Raw genomic sequence first — 17,097 nt, 5'->3', positions numbered from 1 at the left:
TACCCTAAGGTCTCAGGGCGGTTCACATAAAATGCCAAAAACATAAAAACAAAACAAAACCAACAACCCAATTAAAAAAAAACAACCAAAAGAGCCAGCCTTTTTTAAAAAGGGTATAGGATATAAATCAAGTCAGGCAAAGGCCTGGTTGAAAAGAAACGTTTTTGCCTGGCGCCTAAAAGTGTATAGTGAAGGCGCCAGGCAAACTTCCCTGGGGAGAGCATTCCACAGATGGGGAGTCACTGCAGAGAAGGCCCTGTTCTCGTGTTGCCACCCTCTGGACTTCTCAAGGGGGAGGCACACAAAGAAGGGCCTCAGAAGGTGATCTCAGGGTCCGGGTAGGTTCATATGGAAAGAGGCGGTCCTTGAGGTATTGCGGTCCTGAGCCATTTAAGGCTTTAAAGACACTCTTTACCATCTTTTGAAGGGGCAGGGACAACACAAGTCCAGTTCAGACATGCAGCTTTCCCCATGTTCTAATGATCATGGGAATTAGGAATGTGTGTGACCCAGTTATTCACATGTACGGTTTTACACACTGTTGTAACCATTTCTACTGTTGGAAATGGCACCTTATTTACCAGGTTTGCCACAACAAAGATTTTCTCGGATGCAGTATGTGTGTCCCTTTCCAATGGAGAGCAAAGGAGCCCACTCCTAGGCACTGCCATTCAAATGATGTGCATGCCCTATAACAGGGGTCAGCAACCTTTTTCAGCTGTGGTCCACTGTCCCTCAGACCATGTGGTGCGCCGGACTATATTTGGGGGGGCAGGGGGGGAATGAACAAATTCCTATGCCCCACAAATAACCCAGAGGTGCATTTTAAATAAAAGCACACATTCTACTCATGTATAAACACCAGGCAGGCCCCACAAATAACCCAGAGGTGCATTTTAAATAAAAGCACACATTCTACTCATGTAAAAACACACTGATACCCAGACCGTCCACAGGCCGGATTGAGAAGGCAATTGGGCCGCATCTGGCCCCTGGGCCTTAGGTTGCCTAGGTAAAGGTAAAGGGACCCCTGACCATTAGGTCCAGTTGTGACCGACTCTGGGGTTGCGGTGCTCATCTCGCTCTATTGGCCAAGGGAGCCGGCGTACAGCTTCCGGGTCATGTGGCCAGCATGACTAAGCCGCTTCTGGCGAACCAGAGCAGCACACAGAAACGCTGTTTACCTTCCCGCCAGAGTGGTACCTATTTATCTACTTGCACTTTGATGTGCTTTTGAACTGCTAGGTTGGCAGGAGCAGGGACCAAGCAATGGGAGCTCACCCCGTCATGGGGATTCGAACCGCCGACCTTCTGATCGGCAAGTCCTAGGCTCTGTGGTTGCCTACCCCTGCGACTGATTACACAGGGAAGAGCTTACCTGCCCCCCTATTTTATTCAGGTGGCACCCCTGATGGAGACGGATGGTTCTGGGAGCCATTGACTAGGACTGGAACTTCCGCAGGTCTGGTGCTGACCCAGGAATTATATGCAGCACACGGAGTCAGGCTGGCAGCAGCATCCATTTGATACCTGCTGAGAGTTAGTTTTGTGAAGTCCTCTGTAGTATCACATTAGTTCTCTGGAATACTGGCTCTTCTTGACAACTTCACCATGCCCCAAAGCCCAAGGAAGCTTTGTCACAATAAACCCGGTTCAGTTTTCCTTCGACATCCTCATTTGATCTGTGAGGCAAAAGAGGAGGAGCATTAGAAAGCCACCTGAATTTGCAAAGGATGCTAAACAGGATGCTGCAAACAGCATTTAGAACAAAAAGGAGAGAGGGAGATAAATTTAAAGGAGGCAGCACTGTGCTGACCTAGCAAACATAGGTCACCTCTGGGAAGGAAACAGCAAATGAGATGAATTCTAGGAAAGTGTGATATTGTCCATCTGGAGAATAAATTGCAGAGAGAGAGACGTTTGCATCCTTCTCTGGTTCCCCTCCGCTTTCCTAATTCATTCACCCTCCCTATTCACTCTTAATCAGATGTAAGAGTTTGATTTGTGATGGCATCTAGCAAACCAAACAGAAAAAGATTTGAAAACGTAAGAAACTTGTTCCTCTTAAGAACCTTGTTCCTCCTCAACTGTTATTAATTAATTTACTTATTTAAAATGGATGTTTTAAAAGGTCTTAAATTATATATTTATCGGTTATGTTTTGATGACTACAGCCATACCTCAGGATAAATGTGCTTCAAGTTAAGTATTTTCGGGTTGCGCTCCACGGCGATCTGGAAGTAACTGAGTGTGTTACTTCCTGGTTTTGCCGCGCGTGCATGCGCAGACAGTCAAAATGATGTCACGTGCATGCACAGAAGTGGCAAAATGCGAGCCACACATGCGCAGATGCGCAGACGAGGGTTGCATTCGCTTCAGGATGCGAACGGGGCTCCAGAACGGATCCCTTTCGCATCCCAAGGTACCACTGTATTTTAGAAGCTATTTTGTAAAGTACGGCTCTTGTTAAGTGGCTGATGAATGTGTTAAACTGTTGGCCTCCCCCAGGGTTTCCTTCTCCAGGACCACAATCTCCTTTCCCCCAAATGGATGTTTCTTTTCAGGACGGCAACATCTTCTCTTCTCTTCTCCTACCTACTTTTCCCTCCCCAGGACCACCACGGGTTCTTTCTTCCTCAGCTTCCAAACTCACAAACAGGTCCCCATTCCTGAGACCACCTTATTTCCTATCCACAGCTGCTCCCCAGCACGATGATGTCACCCTCCCTCGGAGCCTCTCCTTCCCACGTTTTCCTCCTGAGAAGCCCCATTCAGGTTCTGACTTGATTCTGAAAAGGTCACTCCGTGGGCCTCTTCTGCCGCCTAGTGGTCCAGACTGTCTTCACAGCATGATGACGAACTTGAGTAAATGCAGTATAAAGAGGGAGAGATAAATATCATAGGAATACAGCTCAACAATGAAAACAGAACAGGAGGGAGAGCCAGATAGTGCCACCGGTCAGAACTAAAACTAGAAAGCTTGAGTGAATTTTTTTAAAAAAAGGTCTTCACCTGGTGCTGAAATGGTAAGAGATCTTCTGACAGGCTAGCCTTCTGCCGAGAGCATTCCTGAGATAGTGTTCCACAACTTAAATCGTTTTATCACCTGCCTCACTTCATGGTCCTATGATCAGGAAATGGAATGACCCCGAGAAAAACCTCTGAGGTGCACCTTAATACCTGGGCAGGCATGTGTAGGAGGAGACAGTCCTTCACAAATCCTGATTCCACACCATTTAAAGGTCAAAGTCAGCACAATGAATTAGGCCTGGAAATGGACTGTGAGCCACTGCAGCTATTTTAAAACTGGCAAGATATATCCAGGTCAAATTAATAACCTAGCTGCCATACTTTGCACTGACTGTAGCCTGTGAATTGTAGTTTCTTTAAAGATGGCCCCACAAGCATTGCAATACAGCCATACCTCATGTTACGTCCGCTTCATGTTACGTTCTTTCAGGTTACGTCCCGCGGCAAGCCGGAAGTACCAGAAAGGGTTACTTCCAAGTTTTGCAACTCGCACATGCGCAGAAGCACAAAATGGCATCACGCACATGCGCAGACGCGGCAAATCACAACCTGCGTGTGCGCAGACGTGCCGCTGAGGGTTGCACTCTTTTCATGTTATGAACGGGCCTCTGGAACGCATCCCGTTCGCAACCAGAGGTACCACTGTATTACAAATGGGATATTACCATAGTATAAATGGGATAATACCATAGTATATTATACCATAGTATAATAAACTCAAGCTGTCTCTGACTCTCTAGGAGAAACCACAAGGGACACACCTGCCTCAGTTGGTGAACAGTGCTTCAGTCCACTGAGGCCATTCGGATCAAGCTAAGGTTGACTCTAACCACATACCCAGGCTGAAGAAATGGTCCATGCACCTGCAGAAGAGCAAAACACCACCCTCCAAGTCAGATGAACCACCAACCAACATCTTGTCAAGACATAGCAACTTGTCAAGACATAAAAGGTAAAGGGATCCCTGACCATTAGGTCCAGTCGTGGCCGACTCTGGGGTTGCGACGCTCATCTCGCTTTATTGGCCAAGGGAGCCAGTGTACAGCTTCCGGGTCATGTGGCCAGCGTGACTAAGCCGCTTCTGGCAAACCAGAGCAGTGCATGGAAACGCCGTTTACCTTCCCGCTGGAGCGGTACTTATTTATCTACTTGCACTTTGATGTGTTTTTGAACTGCTAGGTTGGCAGGAGCAGGGACCGAGCAATGGGAGCTCACCTCGTCACGGGGATTCGAACCGCCAACCTTCTGATCGGCAAGCCCTAGGCTCTGTGGTTTAACCCACAGCGCCACCCGCATCCCATTGTCAAGACATAGCTTCAGTTTATTTGTCTTTATGCAGAGGCATTACAGGGATACAGCTTCACCTGGGTTTAAACAAAAGGGGAAAGGATTTGGGCATCCTCAACTAAAACCTGATGATACCTCGTACTCAAACATCTGGAGGACTACAGTGGCTGGCAAGGGGGACAAAGCAGAGCTGTGCTACACAGCATCACTGCCATGGACAAGAGCAAATAAATATATTTGTGAACAGAATAATACTGAAGATCCGGGGGGGTGGGGGGGTGTTCTTTCTTTCATTTATTCTTTTGATTAGTTTCAACTAACGATCTAAGTGCTTGAGTAGACTGGTGTGACTTTCTTAAGGAACAGCCTCACAACTCTCTTTAGAAAGGTATTTATTACCTCTGATTGGCTCATGAAAAGGTTAAATGATGTCTTTGCACAGCGGAGAGAGACCTTCTTTCAGAGTCTCACATTCCTCCAACACGTTAGTTATCCACAACCAGTGTGTTGCTACTTACCTAAAAGATTTGTGGCATAGACCTATGGGTAAAAATTGGCATAACATTTTCTAATCTACCTGTGCAGATGAAAACTTGGAAAACATTTACATGAACTTTTGTGCCACTGTGTTTGCAGACATGCTACAGTTCATCTTTCTCCTCACTGCCAAGCAGACAGGGAGGCTTCCAATAATTTAAACTGCATTCACACAGAAACTGCCCAACATGTTTCCCAGCAGTCTAGCTGACCAGCATATATGAGCAAATATGTATTATTAGAGAAATTAGGACTGAGTAAAAAAAAATTTGTGGAAAATTTTTGAAGGTTTTTCCCCTTTGAGCCTTTCTCTCCTGCAGAATACTAGGCAAAACCACCTGCGTATTTTGGATAGAACTTTGGATCTAGTGTTAATCCTTTGCATAGCTGTATTTGAGCCAAAGTGGCGCTATGGGTTAAACCACAGAGCCTAGGACTTGCCGATCAGAAGGTCGGCGGTTCGAATCCCCGTGACGGGGTGAGCTCCCATTGCTCAGTCCCTGCTCCTGTCAACCTAGCAGTTCAAAATCACGTCAAAGTGCAAGTAGATAAATAGGTACCGCTCCAGCAGGAAGGTAAACAGCGTTTTCATGTGCTGCTCTGGTTCACCAAAAGCGGCTTAGTCATGCTGGCCACATGACCCAGAAGCTGTACTCCAGCTCCCTTGGCCAATAAAGTGAGATGAGCGCCGCAACCCCAGAGTCGGTCACAACTGGATCTAATGGTCAGGGAGGGAAGCCTACGGCTGGTGTTATGTACTGAAGTTCTCACCCTGGGCCAGCAGGGGGATACTGTAGATAGTTTTCACTCAGGTCCACGTATGCAAATAAGGGATTGAAAGTGACGTTCAGTGATTGGATAGTTACAGAAAGTGGCTACAGTTGCGTTGTAGTGGAGCTCTATATAAGCAGGCTGGCTGAACCCTTCAGTTCAGTTCTGTTCTGGCCTGTGAATAAATAAGAGCTGTTTGAAGAATCGCTGTGTCATCTGATATGTTCACCCACAACTTAACAGCTTCCCCAACCCACAACACACTTGGCCATCATTCAAAGTGCCCCAGGGCATCAGTTATTTAGGACCCTGCGTGTCAAAGGAAGAAGCCATGGTGGCTTTTCATGATGGTCCTAGCATTTTGGGGGCAGTTGGAGACTATGCAATTTTAAAATGCTATAGGAGATAAAGGATATAAAATGCCATTGCATGCACCAATATTGTCCTTGGCTGGCTGGCATTCCCATCTCACAGGGCAGATGATTATACGTATTGCATGCAATGCAGGCTGAGGCCTTCTGGCCTCCTGGAGTTCAGAAGCTTCATCTGCATAACAAAAGACAGAAAGGATTAAAAAACCCACCAATGATATTGTTCGTAGCTGGCAGACAGCCAATCCCTGCTGAGATAGGGCCAGTGTTGTGATTCGCTAATTTCAAGGTGACCTATCGCAGGTGAGGTTTGCCTGGGCCGGCTTAAGGTATATAAAGTGGGCCAAGTGCCCTTGTTCCTCAGTCTTGTTCTTCTTGCTCCTGATGTTCCAATAAATCCTACTCTTTCCAGTCATCTCTTTGGTCCACTGATTCCTTCGTTCACCAAAATGAACTCGTAATAGAGTTCCATTAAATGAGCGGAATAGTCAGCATCCCAATTTTGCTGCCCACAAAGAATGGAGAATTTTGGAAAGCCGTTTTAGCTCAGCCCATGAGAAATCGAGATGCTTGCCACTGGCATGCTTCTGTGTCTCCAGAGAGCAACCTGCGGACAAGGGCTCCTGTACCCGTTCAACCTTTCGATAACCCTCATCGAAAGACAGAAAAACCGCTCTGGCTTCTAGGTCTCCCTCCCTGCTGCTGTGCTTGTGTGTGGTGAAGCCCATAGCCGTGGGGCTGCTCTGAGTGCCAGCGCCAGAGTGTGTTAGGAAGCTTGTGAAGCAATAACAACGGCTTGCCCGGTGATGATGCGAGGGAAGGAGGGGGAGAAGGCGGATATTGCTCATTATCAGGCCTCACTGCCTGGCCTAATTGCTTGCTCGAGCTGAAACAATTGTGTTAGATGCTGCTTTGCCTAATTATTGTGAAGCTAACAATCACTGGTAAGGGAGACCCAGCACAGCACGAGGAAGCCAAGGTGTGTGGGGGGAGGTGCGTGTTTGCCGGGCACTTAAGGGACATGGCTGCTAAAGCTCTGAGTTAGAGAGAAAACATGACCTGAAATTGGTTGAGCAGGTCTTCTGTCTGTCTGTCTGTCTCTCTCCCACCCACACATTTCCTTTGCAAGCTCCATGAAGAAAAACAACAACAGATCTAGTGCCATGGCAGTAGATTTAATCTGTACCTGGAACTCCAGTGAGCTGCAAATATCAATGTAAGCTCTTGGGGAAAGAAAAATGGGCACCACAACAGGATATTATTATTTATTATTATTATTGATCCCCATCCATAGCATTAGGTTGAGGCAGAGTTTGCAACGGACACCACCACAAAGTGCTGCCTCCCACCGCAACTCACATGTGCACACATCAGCCACAGGGTGCAGTATACGGGGCACACAGTTCTCTGTACTAGATCAGGCAGCTGCACCTCTATAGGCCATTCTTCGCAGGCTGCAAAGGCATCTAGTTGTTACACTGTGGAACAAAAAGCCTGCCAGCCTGCCTATTACGTACAGAATTTGCTCCATGTCATTTGGTGTTTTCTGCTCTACTAATTTTTTGTCCCTTCCTGATTTACGGCTTCTTTAATCCCACATTTTAAAGATCCAGCTACCCAGCGTAGCAGTTTTGGAAAGTTAAGAGGCATTGAAAGGGTAAATATAAGTTCCAGCTATAAGGCGCTGGAGCTGGAAACTAGGACTTTGCACTGACTTCACATTTGAATGTGAATTTAGGTTCAGGACTTTTTGTTTTGATTCGCTTCGTTTTCTGGGCAGTAGAGTGGGCATTGGTTCAATACATCTGACCCACTAAATCGGATCTAAACGGATACGAGGAAAATCTAAAGAGAGATTTTGCTTAACCAAGCTTCAGTTCAGAGGATAAGATTGCATTTTCACAAGCCACAGTTGTGGAACAACAAGAAAAGCTCCCAGACCTGAGTTAATTAATCAGTATGTAATACGGTTGAAATAAATCTGGAGCAGAAATGTGGATGAGCAGTAACCACACCCTAACTGCTGCTGCTGGCAGTGAATAAGATAATGTTTACTCCTGAGTAATAAATAATAATAATAAATTTTATTTATACCCCGCCCTTCCCAGCCAAAGCCGGGCTCAGGGCGGCTAACAAGCAATAATAAAAACAAGTTGAATGAATACAACTTAAAAACAAGATTAAAATACAACATTGAAACATTAAAATGCAGCCTCATCACAGGAGGAGAAAGGAAAAAAGAAAGAGGGGGAGGGAATCAAATTGACTCCAAGCCAAAGGCCAGGCGGAACAACTCTGTCTTACAGGCCCTGTGGAAAGAAATCAGATCCTGCAGGACCCTCGTCTCATGAGACAGAGTGTTCCACCAGGCCGGGGCCAGTGTTGAAAAGGCCCTGGCCCTGGTTGAGGTTAATCTGACTTCCTTAGGGCCCAAGACCACTAGGGTGTTGCTATTTATGGACCTTGAGGCTCTCCGTGGGGCATACCGAGAGAGGAGGTCCCGTAGGTACGAGGGTCCTAGGCCGTGAAGGGCTTTAAAGGTCAAAACCAGCACCTGAAATCTGACCCTGTACTCCACCGAGAGCCAGTGCAGCTGGAAAAGCACTGGGTGAATATGCTCCCATGGCAGAGACCCCGTGAGGAGCCTCGCTGCAGCTTCTGGGACAGCTTCAAGGGCAGCCCCGCGTAGAGCGAATTACAGTAGTCAAGCCTGGAGGTGACCGTCGCATGGATCACTGTGGCCAGGTCGGGGCGGGAAAGGTAAGGGACCAACTGCTTGATGCGGCGAGGGTGGAAAAATGTCGCCTTGGCTGTTGCTGTCACCTGCACCTCCATGGAAAGGGAGGCATCAAGGATTACACCCAAACTCTTAACGGAAGGCAATGGCACTAATTGGGCCCCGGCAAGAGAAGGCAGTTGGTCCCTCATCCCCATGCCACCCCGACCCAACCATAGGACCTCTGTCTTCAAAGGATTTAGTTTCAATCAGCTCCCATGAAACCATCCAGCCACAGCTTCCAAGCATCTGGTCAGTGTGTCCGGGGCCGAGTCGGTGTGGCCATCCATCAGCAGATAGAGCTGAGTGTCATCAGTGTATTGGTGACAGCCCAGCCCAAAGCTCCGGACAATGTTAAAAAGCATCGGGGAGAGGATTGCGCCCTGCGGCACTCCACACACGAAGGAGTGGCGCGATGACATCTCCCTCCCTAGTGCCACCCTCTGTCCCCGACCAGAGATAAAAGAGCACAGCCATTTACGGGCTATGCCCTGTATCCCCACGTCGGTGAGGCGGTGGTCCAGAAGATCATGATCGACCATGTCAAAGGCTGCTGACAAATATAAAAGAATCAGCAGTCCTGACCCGCCTCAATCCAGTTGTCTATGGAGATCATCTGTTAGGGCAACCAGAGCCGTCTCGGTCCCAAAACCAGGACGGAACCCGGACTGAAATGGATCTAAAGCCAATGTTTCCTCCAGAAACCTACCAAGCTGTTCAGCAACCACTCTCTCAATTACCTTACCCAGATATGGAAGATTTGAAATTGGGCAGTAATTGGATAGGTCTAAAGGATCTAGTGAAGTTTTCTTTAAGAGCGGACACACCACTGCTTCCTTCAGTTCCCCTGGGAATGTCCCCATGCCAAGGGACAAATTGATAATTTCAACCAGGGGGTTCCGTGCGACATCTGGACACGCCCTAATCAGCCAAGACGGGCACAGATCGAGGAGGCAGGTGGTGGGCTACCAGCTTGGAGGAATCTATCCACGTCAGCAGGGAGTATCCGATCGAAATGGTCCAACACTGGACCCGAAGATAGTCGAGGGGCCTCCAGTTCAGTCACTGTATCTAAATTGGCAGGGAGGTCATGGCGGAGCAACAGGACTTTCTCCGCAAAAAAGCTCGCGAATGCCTCACAGCTGTGGGTCAAATTTGTGCTTAAATTTGGTTGTCCTCCTAAGGACGTTAAGTTGTCCTCCTAAGGAGTACACCCTTATTCACAAATAGATCCCCTTATAAGTCTTATAAGTTCTGCTCGGACACTTAGGTCCAGCACCGAGGGCCTTCTGGCGGTTCCCTCACTGCGAGAGGCCAAGTTACAGGGAACCAGGCAGAGGGCCTTCTCGGTAGTGGCACCAGCCCTGTGGAACACCCTCCCACCAGATGTCAAAGACAAAAACAGCTACCAGACTTTTAGAAGCCATCTGAAGGCAGCCCTGTTTAGGGAAGCTTTTAATGTTTAATAGGTTATTGCATTTTAGTGTTCTGTTGGAAGCTGCCCAGAGTGGATGGGGAAACCCAGCCAGATGGGCAGGGTATAAATAATATATTATTATTATTATTATTATTATTATTATTATTATTATTATTATTATTATTATTGATGGCTGCGGGGGGTGGGGCACTACACTTTTTCTTCTCACATTCCCATTTGTGGCCATTTTAGTTTTGCAATACAAGTCAATCGGATTTCCTGAGATTTGGAAAATCTGGGTAGGGTTGGACCAGGTCTAAATCGGCCTGGACCAGACTGGGCCTGATCCGGATTTACAAATCGGAGCCACAAAATGAATCTGCTGGAGTCTGAGCACAGCCCCAATATTTACTTACATTCACTACTTTGTGTGCTTTGTCATATGACCAGAAAGCCTGCCGAAATCTGACAGAATTAATAGCAGAGAGCTTGAGACTTTTGAGAAGGAAAAGATATTAACAAGTTAATCATCTCTCTCCAAATTAGTCCAGAGGGAGCACATCCAAGCTCCTCATAAAGCGCCGGAAAGGAAGAAAACTGACAGAGAGAAGCTGTTTGTATAAGAGCAATCTTAGCACCCAAATACAAAATACAAATACAAAAAGCAGTTGCACTGCATATATAATGGTGGGAGAGGGAGATGAGAGAGAGGAGGGCGAAATTGCCTTGGCACTAATGACAAAAACCTCACCAATTAGCTCAGAGTTCCTTCACTGGCATCTCATGGGACTCCCAGACCCATTTCTCAAAAACTCCCTGTTGGTGGAAGCCAAATCCTCACTCTGGGCTGGCTGAGTGAAAGGAAGGAGGGCTTCTGCATGTGCATCTAGTTAGTTCTTGCATCACAGGTAAGTACCTGAAGAGGGAACGTCCTGCAGAGGGGAGTGGGGAGAGGAAGCCAGTGGGGGTCTCGAGGCAGAAGAGGAAGTGGGGCATCCTGCCAGTAGAGGCAGAGGAAGCTGCTCGGGCGCCTGGGGAACCAGTTACAGGGAACCAGGCACAGGGCCTTCTTGGTAGTGGCACCCACCCTGTGGAACACCCTCCCACCAGATGTCAAAGAGAAAAACAACTACCAGACTTTTAGAAGAAATCTGAAGGCAGCCCTCTTTAGGGAAGCTTTTAATGTTTAACAGAGCATTGTATTTTAATACAGTGGTACTTCAGGTTACAGACGCTTCAGGTTACAGATGCTTCAGGTTACAGACTCCACTAACCCAGAAATAGTACCTTGGGTTAAGAACTCTGCTTCAGGATGAGAACAGAAATTGTGTGGCGGCAGCGCAGCGGCAGCGGGAAGCCCCATTAGCTAAAGTTGTACCTCAGGTTAAGAACAGTATCAGGTTAAGAATGGACCTCCGGAACAAATTACCGTAAGTTCTTAACCTGAGATACCACTGTATTTTGTTGGAAGCCGCCTAGAGTGGCTGGGGAAACCCAGACAGATGGGCGGGGTATAAATAAATTATTATTATTATTATTATTATTATTATTATTATTATTATTACAGTGGTACCTCAGGTTAAGAACTTAATTCATTCTGGAGGTTTTACAGGGCAACAGGAGCTCACAAAAAACCCAAAAAGTTTGTTGTTCCAAGAATCTTACAAAGTTCTGAAGGAAAGTACAGGAAAGGGAAACAGAATGAAATTATGCAAAATGATAAAATGCAGAATAAAGAATACAAATTAGGAGGAAATTGTGCACATTTGCTTGATACAGATTTTTGAAGTAACAAGTAACCCATGATGGCTCAGTCGCAAAAGCATATGCAGGTTTTTTAGTTCACCAGAATTCTGGAGAAGAATCTGTGTGAAAAGTATTGTGTTCTATTTTGTGTGTGTTTTTTGTGGGGCTCTCATAATGGTATTGTTTTATACTACTCTTTTATGGAACAATTCAGGTTTAACAATTCACCTTTTCTCGCATTAGACTTTGGATAATCTTGGGCAGACATATATATGTGCATAGCATTAATCTAGGGCTGCCATGGGTTCACCCAGAGCTGTCGGTCCAAGATGTGAAATCACCTGAATGTCTGGAGGCTTACTGAGCTTGTGGATAAGCACAAAAGGGAGGTAGCAGTGATACTATAACTGGTTAGTAGAAAGCACAGTGGCGTTGTATTTGCCTTAATATTGTCTTGTGGGTTCAATTTGCATTTATGAAGTGAGGTGAACAGCTTTGGGAGATGAACTGGTGACTTTCCCCATCTAATGGAGCAAGAATACACCGGGATCTGAAATATCAGACGAGCTAACTGAGCAGCACTGTGAATTGATGGTTTCCCAGCTTCTGGCTGAGGAGAAAGGCACATTCACCCCTCAGGCTGCCTAGCTATGCCAAGTGCAAAGCCAGCTGCAAGGCAAAGGGAGGCAGTGATCGAGAAAATGCCCAGACCCTTGTGTTAAATTCCTGTACACTAGCCCTGTCACTTCCTGTCACCACGCTTTGCCCTTCATGTGAATCTCCTGCTCAATTAAAGATGATGTATTAGTGGAGCAATAACTGAGGGGTGTCGGCTCCCTGTCCCGTCCCCCCCAAGCCTGCTACAAGCAACCTTCTTCACTTGGCTAGGTGCCAACCATTAGCCAGGGTGATCTCTCAAAGGGGAAATGTTTGGTGCCACTTTAAATTATATAGTATATACATACAAAGTATCAAATGTGGTGACAGTAATAATAATACAACAAAACAACACCACCACTAACTGGCTTATAAGTATAAAACCAAATTTACTAGAATAATAGCTAGAATAGAGATAGACTTGTAACCATTCAAACAACAAACATACTCAGGTGTCATGTGCAAGACAAAGCCTGGAAACATGGAGTGGATAAATGTACAACTGTATCTTAACAAGGTAAAGGTAAAGGTAAAGGGACCCCTGACCATTAGGTCCAGTCGTGACCGACTCTGGGGTTGCGGCGCTCATCTCGCTTTATTGGCCGAGGGAGCCGGCGTACAGCTTCCAGGTCATGTGGCCAGCATGACTAAGCCGCTTCTGGCGAACCAGAGCAGCTCACGGAAACACCGTTTACCTTCCCGCCAGAGTGGTACCTATTTATCTACTTGCACTTTGACGTGCTTTCAAACTGCTAGGTTGGCAGGAGCAGGGACCGAGCAACAGGAGCTCACCCCATCGCGGGGATTCGAACTGCCGACCTTCTGATCAGCAATTCCTAGGCTGTGTGGTTTAACCCACAGCGCCACCCGCGTCCCCTCTTAACAACTTACATGTGCAGTAAATGTTATACAGACTGGATAAATGATACGTTCAACAAGTTTGTAAGTCCAATCACAGAAAGGCAACCCAGTGTGCTACCCTTGGCGCTGTGGCGGCACGGGGTTGCCATTCTGTGATTGGACTTACGCTACTTGTACATTTATCCACTCCATGTTTGCAGTATTTCCAGACTGTGTCTTGCACATGGCACCTTAGTATGTTTGTTGTTTTAATGGTTACAAGTCTATCTCTATTCTAGCTATTATTCTAGTAAATTTGGTTTTATATTTATAAGCCAGTTTGTGTTGTTGTTGTTTGGTTGCATTGCCACTTTCAATTATTACATGCTTTCATTTTGTGAGACACAGCTATGGCTTGACTCAGCATTGAACAATGGATTAACAGTTGTTGTTGCTGCTGTTGCTGTTAATGTGAAGAGGAAACATGTCACAGTTCGGACCTAAAGCAGCCTGCTGGATCCTCTGAAGTCCTTACCCTGCCAGAGCTCAGGAATCCATGCATGTGTGTTCCCTAGAACCATTTATCCACTGAAATACTGTTTCTGTAATTCTCATGAATGCCAACGGGCCTGTGCTAGTGATTTATCATGAGAATTTTCTGCATACAGTTGCTGAGTTGCATGTGGGAGATGCCATTTTTGAATGCTCCACCATGTTAAAAGCAAGAGCAACTCTTAATTACAGGGAAAACTATTCTAAACCAGCTCTCCTTCTGCTGGGCTAATCCTCTACAGTATTTGCAGGAAATTTCATGAATAATAATAAAAGAAACCACCTGTTCTGATTCAGCCAGGACTGCTCTGTTCTGTGTTCTGAGCCTGTTCCTACAGAAAGCCTTAATCTCAATCATCATGATGTTAAAGCAGTTACTTCTGTTTTCTCATTGCACTGTCAATGCCTCTGGTAGATAAAGATGAAGCCTAGGAAACGACCGAGAGCTCAGCCATTTGCTGAAAACACTGGTCTAAGCATGTGTTTACATGCACACATGTGCCTGAGTTATAACTATGCAGAGAGATGGGGGGAAATAGTTGTTCACTGATTTAGGCAGTGCACTGTATGTGCTTAGGCAACAAAAGTTAAATATCTTTTCTTGAAAGAAAAAAAGTTAATGGTTCCCTGCATGAAACACCTGCATAGATTTGCCTGCAATTTATCAACTCCCACCCAGAAACCAATGTCCCCACTGTGGAAGGACATGTGGATCCAGAATTGGCCTCCACAGTCACTTACAGACTCATTGTTAAAACTGTGTTTACTCGGCTACAAGTGATCGCCAAAGAAGAAGAAGACCATTCTATGTTGCAGGCAACCAATACAATCCACATAGAATGATAGTGGCCAACACAAGAGGAGTGAATCAGATAGCAGATGTACAGTCTTCTCCACAGGCAGATGAAATGAGATTGCTGATAGGACAGAGCTGGGGTGGGGGTTTGGAGTGGTGCTGTGGGTTAAGCCACAGAGCCTAGGACTTGCCGATCAGAAGGTCGGCGGTTCGAATCCCCGCAATGGGGTGAGCTCCCATTGCTCGGTCCCTGCTCCTGCCAACCCAGCAGTTCAAAAGCACATCAAAGTGCAAGTAGATAAATAGGAACTGCTCCAGCGGCAAGGTAAACGGCATTTCCGTGCGCTGCTCTGGTTCACCAGAAGCAGCTTAGTCACGCTGGCCACATGACCCAGAAGCTGTATGCCGGCTCCCTCGGCCAATAAAGCGAGATGAGCCCCGCAACCCCAGAGTCGGCCACGACTGGACCTAATGGTCAGGGGCCATTTACCTACTGCAAATACTAATACTGTGCAGCTTGAAGCAACTGGATCCATAAGAACTGTCTCCTTTTGGAATAAAACATTGTCCAGACCCATAAGTTTGATTCAAAGCTTTACTTGCAGAACTTTCTTCAAAACAGAAAAAAAGTACATCCAAACATTTTCATAAGATCATGTGCATGTTCAGCACAGGCTCAGCTTCTTAGAAATTAAATAAAATATAATCAGAGCTGACAAATATCGCTTTCTCACACACACAGGCTCCATTAGTCTGTATTCCAACCCCAAGGCTGTTGAGCTCCTGGAGTGAGTCATTCACACATCTTTCTCCCACAGAGCCTGGGAACAAAAGACCACCAAAGACCAACTCCCCAAGATGGCAATCTGCAATTCAATACCTCTCATGTGATCTACAGTTAAACACTCACATGTTAGCTAGCAGAGACAGTGACAGTTAATTATCAACCCATCTATGTGCTTAGAGAGCTTTTCTTTAGCTTCAATGGAATCTTCCAATTAAACCCTTTCAGCGATGCACACAGGCATTCTCCATTTCAGTGTGAATTAAACAATTATACTTAACAAAAACAAAACAAGAAACTGGGCTACGCTAATGGACACTCTGCACGTGTTGCGGTGAACTACCATCATGAAAAGTTCATTTGGTTAATTGTGCATTGATCTTAGGTATTTTCAGAATTATCTTCTGCAAAGTTGTTCTCTGTTCATTTTCTCTTCCTATGTGTTTCTTTAACATTCTTTTAAAATTGAGGGAAATGACGACAGCAAAAAGAAAGATTTTAAAGCCCTTTTGCTTTGTATAGGATCAAACTGTACTGTGGCATTATTAACACCACTACAAAACAGGGGTGAGCTACAAAATAGGCTTGTCACCCTCCTCCCAGAGACCCTCATAGACAACAGTTCTGAAGTTGAAGCTGTTGCTAAGCAACACAGCTTCCCACTGAGCATGTGCCACAGCATACCATACCACCACTCATAGGATAAAGTAGCCAAAAATAAAATGCTTTAGAAAAACTACCTACATGTTATACACTTACTCTGGCAAAACACATAGTTTGCTTCTCCCCTGATTTAATGCAAAAATCTTTCCTCAAATGGAGAAATCTGCCAACAAAGTCTAACCATATTTTTAAAAAGCCATTTGCAAAGCAGTTTACAGTGCAATCCTAACCCTTATGTTTACTTAGCAGTACCGTAGATTCCGGCGTATTAGGCGACTGGGCGTATAGTACGACCCTCCAAATTGGCAGCTGCCAATTTGGGGGGTCGACTTATACACCCATTCTTATATGCGGCAGCTTCGCTGGGCAGCAGCGGCGGGCGGTGGGCTCTGTGCCAGGAGGAAGCTGCCCGGTGAAGCTGCCCAGCGATGCTAAGCCAGCTTCGCTGGATGGCTCCCTCCCGGTGCGGAGCCCACCACCTACTGCCACTGCCTAGCAAACTAATACCCGGCATATAAGACGACCCCCGACTTTTTAGAGGATTTTCCGGGGTTAAAAGGTCGTCTTATACACCAGAATCTACGGTGAGTTATATTGAACTCAATGGGGCTTCCTCCTCCTAAGCAGAGCCATAGTTATGGGGGGGGGCTAGCCAGCATTTTTGCCCCAGGTGAAGCCCCCAGAGGGGCACCATTGATGCTCCCAGCCTATGTGTGTGCGTGTGTGCAAATGCATTTGGGAGCGTGCCAAACCAGTTCTTTGACCCGGTGAAATAGCGCCTAGTTTTGCCCCTGTGGCCTCAGTGAGGTTAGAGTTGCAGCCTAATTACACACAGGTCTCACTTACCGGACACAATGCATTCCCAAGAAA

General features: G+C 46.3%; 1 long non-coding RNA gene across 3 annotated transcripts in view; it reads right to left on the bottom strand.

The window, feature by feature from the left end:
* The window catches only part of LOC128418007 (uncharacterized), a 45,513-nt gene that overhangs the window by 6,386 nt on the left and 22,030 nt on the right, over nucleotides 1-17,097 (bottom strand). The window contains exons 1-2 of one of the 3 annotated variants that reach the window (XR_008331639.1): nucleotides 2,596-3,391; nucleotides 1,379-1,682 (exon numbers count right to left, since the gene is read on the bottom strand). This is a non-coding gene — a long non-coding RNA (uncharacterized LOC128418007). Of the gene's footprint in view, nucleotides 1-1,378; nucleotides 1,683-2,595; nucleotides 3,392-17,097 lie in introns of those variants that run through there. The other 2 variants (XR_008331638.1, XR_008331640.1) reach the window with 2 other exon arrangements.

The sequence above is a fragment of the Podarcis raffonei genome, chromosome 7 (assembly GCF_027172205.1).
Source record: "Podarcis raffonei isolate rPodRaf1 chromosome 7, rPodRaf1.pri, whole genome shotgun sequence".
In the NCBI taxonomy this organism is placed as follows: domain Eukaryota; kingdom Metazoa; phylum Chordata; class Lepidosauria; order Squamata; family Lacertidae; genus Podarcis; species Podarcis raffonei.
Note: the sequence above shows the minus strand (reverse complement) of the source record. Positions and strands in the feature narration are given on the sequence as shown.